This window comes from Trachinotus anak, unplaced genomic scaffold, assembly GCF_046630095.1.
Source record: "Trachinotus anak isolate AG129_WGS33_773 ecotype Australia unplaced genomic scaffold, CSIRO_AGI_Tana_v1 ptg000014l, whole genome shotgun sequence".
Taxonomy (NCBI): domain Eukaryota; kingdom Metazoa; phylum Chordata; class Actinopteri; order Carangiformes; family Carangidae; genus Trachinotus; species Trachinotus anak.
Genome location: NW_027273865.1, coordinates 1,435,859 through 1,444,454, shown reverse-complemented (window position 1 = coordinate 1,444,454; position 8,596 = coordinate 1,435,859). Strand labels below are relative to the sequence as shown.

Here is an 8,596-nt window from a genome sequence, read left to right as displayed (position 1 = left end):
TGGTTTTTCAAAGCAAAAGTTGGATTGAATCACTCTGATCCAGATACAGCTGTAAAAGGGCTGAGATGAAGAATGAGTGTTTCTTCTGTATTAGGAGGAACTGGCTCACTTTCCTCTGCAGTTGTGGGCTCACCATCCCCTGCAACACCCTGAATCCCATGTACAGCTTACAAGTTTTCCCTCAAATAATGTCAAGATCCAAATCATCGTATTCACCTCTCCTAAAAGGCTTGTTGCCTGTTTGGGTTATTTTGCTTCTGCATGGCCCTTGGCTGCTTTGGCCTTCACATTCTTCTATCTAAATTCTACTTGATTAATGGTCCTCTCCTGGCCAGACCCTGTGACATTCACATTCTGGGTGATTTCAACCCAAATGTCTTTTTTCATCTTGTTGGTCAGTTAACCTCCCTTAGTAGAATTGAAAGGTCCTACTGTTGAGGGATAATTTCACCTAACACCTTTCAGCAGTGTGTGGGTTTTTGCTACTGTGAACTTAGGTTCTTTTGAGTCCATGGTTCCACCTCTTTGGTGTGACGAACAGAGTTTGCCATTGGCATAATTGATTTAATAGAAAATAAGCTGAAGCAGAAAAGCTAATTGATGTATGAGGGACATGTGTTGGAAATGACCAATCACACAGCCATCTTATTCAGTCTTTCTCATAGGACCTACAGAGGGCAAGTGACATGGCAGGTATTTTCAATTGCTACTGCTGCCATTTTGTGCAGCAGAGAATATAGTCAAAGGGTGTATGTTGAGCATACAAAACCATTAGAACAATACACCACTGAGAAACTTTATGCTCGGTTTTGGTTTGGGAATGCTGGTATTAAGTAAATTGCAGACCAGTTTGTTTCATTTCCAAGGGATGACCAGACCTCCCAGACCAAGCACAAAGTTCTTACTTTTGGGGAACATGTCCAATACCATTGGGGTTATCGACTGCACTTGTGTATGTACAAGCACCCCATGAGAGAGAGTGGGAATACATTGACAGAAAGAGGAGGCACAGCATAAACATACAACTTGTGGGTGACACTGACCTCATCATCATGAAGTGTGTTGTTAAGTGGCCTGGGTCTGTCCAAGATGCACATATCCTAAGGGAAAGCGCTCTATACAAAGAGCTCCAGACCAACCCAACCAGTATCTGTATTCACAAAGCATTTTAAAGCTAAAAAGAACTCCTAACCTGCTGATTTAGGAGAAACTCCTAAAAATAATGGACATGTCAGACCGAACTTTAGGACTCCTAATTTTTTTGACTAAGAGTAATTCACAAAGCCAATTCACGCTAAAAGTAGCGCTTAAGTCTGGGAGAAGTTAGAAGTAATTGAGAGGCCTCCTAACTCACAAAGAATCATAAATGGGCTGCAGTCATCTTGCAAAGCTGCGTGATTTGGCAATGGGGAAAATGCAACTTTGCAATACTGACAACTTGGAGATCTCCCAGTTATCTGTAAGCCAACTGATTCACAAAAGCAATAAATGTGCTATGTAGAGTCCACATCATAGGGGAATTCATATGATTCCCTTTAGATATCTGCCAAATACAGAGGAATAAAGCAACTTCATGGCAGTTGCCGGTCTACCAGGTGTGATCGGTGCCATATGGCACGCATGTAAAAATTATTGCACCTTTGCCAGACAAGGATTATTATTATTTGTAAACAGGAAAAAAAACACCATCAACACACAGATTGTATATGATTCTACTACAATTCTGGAAAGTGGTGAGGATCTAAAAGTGATTCATGGATCTTAATTGAGAGTGGCCCAAGGCAGCTGATTCACAGGTATTGTATTCCAGCTGTATGTCACTTGGTGAGGGACAGTGGATATCACACCCTACCTCAACACACAACGGTTACCACAGCTACATAAAAACAGGTGGATTTTCTCAGTCAGGTTTAAGTGAGTTTTCAACTTTTATATTATTTTTAAATAAAACTATTCTTTCTATTGAGTTGAATGTAAGTTTTTATTGCAAAATTAAATTATCCCAGGTCTACACAAACCTTATCATACAAATGCATTTTGGAGACTCCACTACTTTTGTAAACAGCACGTAATGTGTAATTATTGAATTTTTTTTCATTTATTTCTCTGTTCTTTAATATTACTGCAGGAGGTTGCGTATGCGTTTTCACTGGCATAGACCAGTCTTTCATCAACCAATCACCATGGTTCTTGCAAGCAAGCTTGTCTATGGGAAAAATAGCAACAGAGTTGCACTCTTAGCTAAGTGTACTCTAAGTGGTAAGATAAAATGCTTTGTGAAGAAGAGCCCAGATGGCATAATAATAGGAGACAGCACATATCCACTCCTACCATGGCTGTGACGCCGTGTCTTGTACCAAACACACCTGAACAGGCACACTCCAACACTGCTCACTGCAAAACAAGATGTGCTATTGAGAGTTTAAATGTAGTTCTGAAGTGGCGCTTTGCATGCCTTAACTACTTGCAAGTGGAACCACAAGGAGCGTGAAACATAGTACTTACCTGTATTGTCATGCACAATATTGCAACCAAGGAGAATTTCCCTCTTTGTGATGATGTTTATGATGCACCTGAGCCTACTGAAAATTCCGTCCAGCTTTCTCTCAGAATGAGAGACTGACTGGAAATGCATTAAGGGATACCATTCTTAGGAACTATTTGTAGCTGTGTTATTGTCATTAATATAGTGTCAAATGAAAGTTAAAATTGAATAATATTTGTTTGATTTTGACAGCTATTTGGAGGATTATTTAGAGGGGCAAAATCATAACCTAATAAGTAAGTAATAACCTATTTTCTGCTTTATCTACTTTATCACTGTCAGATTAAAAAAAAAAAAAAAATCAGGTGTAAAATGTAAATAAATAGATGTGTAGCACTGATGAAAAATGTATGGTTGTGAAATCATCAGTTGATACCAAACAACTCTAGCTAATTTACGTTTCAGTACAGAATTTTAATCAAATGGCTAGAAATTCAGAGTAAGCATGTTGGTAATTATCGCCATAGCCTCAGTTGACCAAAATGCATTTCTGCCACAAGACATGTTACACATTATCAGTGTCAATTTGTCAAGGTCTTGTAGTGGGTGAGACTGACTGACGTGATAATGCGTTCCTACAGCAAAACATGTCATAAACAACAAATGCACGCACTGATTTCAGGCATATTCCGCCTGTCCCCCAAAGCACCATCGACAACAGACATTCAGTAGAGACTGTGGATGCCTATAAATATCTAAAAATACATGAAAATCAGATGTCAATACTGATCTAACCTTGAGCAGCTAACACACGCTATCATTCCTCTTCCCTTCACTGTTTGTTCGACAAAGGGTGCACACTTGGTAGTTCTATTGCCTTACGTATACATTCACATACACACATACACACACTTAACGATATGTTGTTTTACACTTTGTTGGGGCACATGGCATGTTCACCTCACCTCGCCATCTCTCCACTGTGGGTTTGGTTGGCAAAACAGGGGCGTAAAACCTCTTTGTTTTAATTGTTTCATCTTGCATGCTTTTGGGTCATTTGAACAGCACAGTTCTGTTTCCTGTTTGTAATATTGCCTTTTGTTGCAAATAACTGGTCTTGATGAAAAAAAACTCTCATTAAAATATGTTAAAATATATCTCAATTTCAGAAACTGTGAGTACCTGGTCTGATATAGATATCCACTGATGAGGAAGTGACGAACAGCTGACTGTGATCTGGCACAAGCTCCAGATGAGATGGTTCAGGCACCCAACAAGGGAAAGAGGAGGCGGACATGGCAAACCTGCAATACATTTGGAGAACAAGATAATAAATCTGTCATGCCTGTGTAGGTGCTTGTTTAAAATGTCTCCTCTATGTTATCATGCAAGTGCAACCTACAATTGACAAAAATACTAGCAATGTATTGACACTAGTGAAAGGACAGTAGCAAAAAGCACACAGAAAAACTGAAAACATGATGGTATGCAAATTACATACATTAAATATATTAGAAAATGTAAAAATAAAAAAAATGACTTATGAAGCTCTAGCATAAGTTCAATCAGGAAGACCTATCCTCTTGCTTGCATATGCTGTATAAGGCACACCTCTTCTCACACATTCACTCATTATTCCCTCTTTTTTCCGGCCCATGGATGTCATTGTCCTATCAGCTGTTCAGTCAGCTGTTCACAACTAACCAATAGCAGGGCGACACAATTTCTCATTAGCCTATCCTCTGCTGGCGCCCCCTTTTTAAAGATGTTCCTTCTCAGTTTTAAATTCCTGCTCTGCTGATATGTGCCCTGATGATTCGCTCGATCTTCATGGCAGCTGCTCTTTATATTACACTGCTGACTTTCTTTCATCTTACCCGATCATCATGTCCGACTCAGATTCAGACATCTCTGAAGCAGATCTCCTCGAACCGGCTTCTTCCTCAAAAACCACTCAGCGCAAGCGCTCCATCTCTGCCTCAGTATTCCCTGGCTTCTGCCGTGTCAGCGCCCATGCTAGGTAGGCCCTATGTTCCATCTGCAGCTAACATTTCTCCTCGTTTAAGGGCAAAGATATTACAAGGTAAATACATTAATCTCCTCAGCATTATCCTCCCTTCACCGGAACACGAAAATAAAGTCGCAACCGGTGAAAACATCACCGCCGTCATTAAAGCGGTGATCCCAGATTGTCCAGGGACATGTTGTATTGTGAATTTGTTGTAGCTTTTGGCATATTCCGGGATGTCATTTGTTCCTTGTATCCCGAGCGCGGCAAGAATCGGATGCTTATTTGGCTTTGATCAGCAATCTCAACCTGAGATACGGGAAAAACACATTTTACCAGTACCACAAGCAATTCTTCAGCAAAGCAGCTCTCATGGTCTCTCAGTCTAACATCTGCCTGAACTGGTCCATACTGGATACCGAACTATTAGTCATGATAGTTGGCGGTGCTCAACCCGTTGTATGCGCTAGTTGCGGAAACGTGGGTCACTCCAAGTCTCTCTGCCCTCAAACTTTGTTCCCAAACACTCACCAAAACTTTAAAGGCCAACTTTTCCCCACTGAGAATGAGAGATCTGACAGTAGCGGCCGTAAGGTACACCTGTTCAACAACCAGCCCATATGCAATAACTTTAATGAAAACGTGTACACTTACCCCCGCTGCATTTTTCTTTACATCTTAAGTTACTGCAAAGATGCGCACCCAAGATCAGTGTGCCCCCGCAGGTTTCGTCCTCAGCAGACTCGTCGAGGTGCAAAGATTTATTAAAAAAACATCCATCCACTCCAATAAATGTCAAGGCACTCGCAGCAGAACTGTCTCTCCATCCTGACTCTTTGTTTGTAGATCATTTACTCACTGGTCTGTCTCAAGGGTTTAGAGTAGGTGTTGTTTCCTCACTAGACTCCTCATTCGTGTCAAAGAATCTCCAATCAGCTATAAAAGAGCCAGCTACTGTGTCCCAGCTATTAAAAAGGGAATTGGATAAGGGTTATTTAATCGGCCCATTCCGCACAGCGCCGTTCCCCGTGTTTCGCACCAGTCCATTAGGAGTCACAACGAGGAAATACTCCAGGAAGAACAGACTCATTTTCGATCTTTCTGCTCCTCATTCCGGGCCGGTTCCTACTGTCAACAGCCTGATTCCTTCCGTGCCATTCTCCCTCCATTACTCCACCGTCGATCACGCCATTAAACTGATTAAGTTAGCCGGTCAGGGCGCGTGGCTTTCCAAAGCCGATATCACGGACGCATTCAAAATCATTCCTATCCATCCATCTCAGTGGCATCTTTTCGGCCTTAACTGGGAGTCAAAGTTTAACTTTGCAGTTCGCCTCACGTTTGGCTGCAGAAGCAGTCCAGCAATTTTCAATCAGGTTTCCGAAGCGCTTTGCTGGATTCTGTTAAACAGAGTCTGAGTTCCGTCCCTCCTTCATCTCCTAGACGATTTTCTGCTGATCGATCCCCCTCAGGATAATTCTGGCTCCTCCTTGAGGAATTTTAAAAACCTGTTCGATTATTTAGGTGTCCCCCTTTCTGATGAGAAAATCTTAGGTCCAGCTCGAGTTCCTGGGTGTCTCTCTGGACACGGTAGAAATGAAAGCTTCCCTCCCATTGGAGAAACTCGAGCGCATTCGCGCTATTACTGCGAATTTCACTCAGTCTACAGAAATAACAAAACAGCAACTGCTGTCCCTCCTCGGCCACCTTAATTTCGCAATGCGAGTTATCCCTCAGGGCCGTTCATTCATTTCAAGATTGTTGGATTTGGCTTCCTCCGTGCCCAATTTACAGGACATTGTTTCATTAGATCAGGGCTGCCACTCAGATCTGAATTTCTGGTCCCGCCTGCTGGCTGAATGGAATGGTGTTTCGTTCTTTTATGACGATCTGGTGCTATCCTCGGATTCTTTAAAGTTTTTCACAGACGCTGCACCCTCTGTAGGTTTTGGAGGGTATTTTCAGGGGCAATGGTTCGCCAGTAAATGGCCACCTTCCTTCCCCAATCAGGCATTTTCCTCAGCTCTGCACGAAATTTACCCCATAGCAGTAGCTTGTCTCCTCTGGGGAAAATACTGGCAACGCAAACGCATTTCGGTTCAATGTGACAACGAAGCAGTCGTCAACATCTTTAACAAAGGCCGCTTATCTGTTGCAGGAATCATGTCATTCATGAGACGCATTACATGGCTATCTGTCACAAACAACTTCATAATCTCAGCTCGTCACATTCCTGGTCATGTTACCAAATCGCTGATTCGTTATCCCATTTCAATTTCCAGATGTTCCAGTTGCTCTGTCCAGAAGCCAGCCTCTCACCTCTACCAGTTCCCCCTCTAGAATCAATAACCCTCAATTAAACCAGGATTCCTCCAGTATTATCTTAAGTTAGCCAGGTTCTATATGAGAGAGGGCCTAGCAGCTTCTACTCTGAGGTTATATGATTTTGCTTGGAATATGTTTGCTTTGTTTTGTGTTTCTTTAAATCTGCCACTTAAACCAGTTTCCGTCAGTGCTGTTTGTGCATTTATTTGTCACTGCACAGATGTGCGTCATTTCAAACCCAGTTACATCAGAGGTCTGGTAGCCGGTATTCAGTTCAATGCTAGATGCTGCGATCCATCCTCTCCTAGTTTATTCTCTAATCTAGCAATTAAACTGTTGTTAAAAGGCATTTCAAAAGTTTATCCCAGCGACACCGATACCAGACTACCTATAACTCTTGACATGCTGCATAAAATGCTCTCAGTTTTATGTCAGGGTTGCTTTTCCCCATACACTGACTCTCTCTTAGATAACTTAAAGTACGTAAAGCATACATACCGTATTGAATCCAGGCTTGTTATAAACCCTCTCAAACAACAACAAAGCTCTTATTATAACTCTTATTAGTGTCATAGCAGTGCCAATGTAAAAGTAATGACGTGTGAGTTTCAAAGCTGTGGCCTAGATGGCGTGCAGTGTTGCCACTCGCAAAATCTGCTTATTTCTTATTGCAGTTGTGCATGCCACCGTGATTGTCGTTGGCCTTATTCTTCCTCTAAAATCTATTTTTTGCCAGATGTCTGTGCCCAATTTAAGGAAACTCATTGGATAATTTTGACAGCATAAACGGGAGGTAACAATGGATTTGAAGCAAAGTAAAGACTGAGTACAAACACTTTTTGATTCAGAGGACGGCGGCGTAAGGAAACGGAACAGACAATGACATGTATTTACTTATTTAGCCAGCGGGCTCCACTGAGATTAAGACACTCCTTTCAAAGGAGAGCTGGCCAAGAAAGCAGCAACTAAATAAATCAGGCTGTGTCCGCTGGGAACTTCCCCTTAAAGTGTTGCTTTCCTTTTATCAGTGTTTGCTGTAGAGAGAGAAGTGTGACAGAGAAAGTGTTGCCAAGTTTCACCATGTAAGACCAATCCCTCCACCTGTGCTCTCAGAGGAGAAGAGGTCTTTTTCCACTTGACTGAAGAGGTAATGAAGAATAGAGAACTTCAGCACACCCATGAAGGGTTCAGAGCAAACAAAGCTAACACACTGAGGCTAAAACAGCATAATGTTTACCATTTCACCATTTTCTACTTAGCAGTAAATACAGAGCAGAGCTGCAAACTGATGGGAATGCCGGCAGCTTAGCAGGTATTTGTTCATAAATCAAAGATTGACAAATTAAATTAAAACCTGATGATGGGGCTAGACAAAATGTTAAGGGATCATGAAAGTTATTAAAATTCATCTTGAGGGAAACATGAGTTATTTCTGAACCAAATTTCATTAAAATCCATTAAAATATTTCAGTGTGGCCCAAAGTGGGGGACTGCAACTGAACCCATGGGTATTCCATGTTTTATGGTAGCTAAGGAGGAGACACTGTCAGAAACTGAAACTAAAATCTTCTCACCGATATTATTAAGACCACTGCAAGGATGTGTCGGATATACAAATCTCACAGACATATGTTTAAATGTATGTTTTGAACATGCAGTTATAACAGAACTAGACTGGATAATAAGAAGCAGTCTTGAATGTTGTTGATATGCTGTCATGATGTAACCAGTGCTGACTTTATGTTACACCGGTCAGACATATTCTCTGTGATCAGACT

The 8,596-nt window shown here is 41.6% G+C and overlaps 1 pseudogene; it reads left to right on the top strand.

Annotated features, from left to right (window-relative positions):
• Nucleotides 1-686: 686 nt before the first annotated feature.
• On the top strand, nt 687-4,339 carry LOC139631918 (putative nuclease HARBI1; annotated as a pseudogene).
• The last annotated feature ends 4,257 nt before the right edge of the window (nt 4,340-8,596 follow it).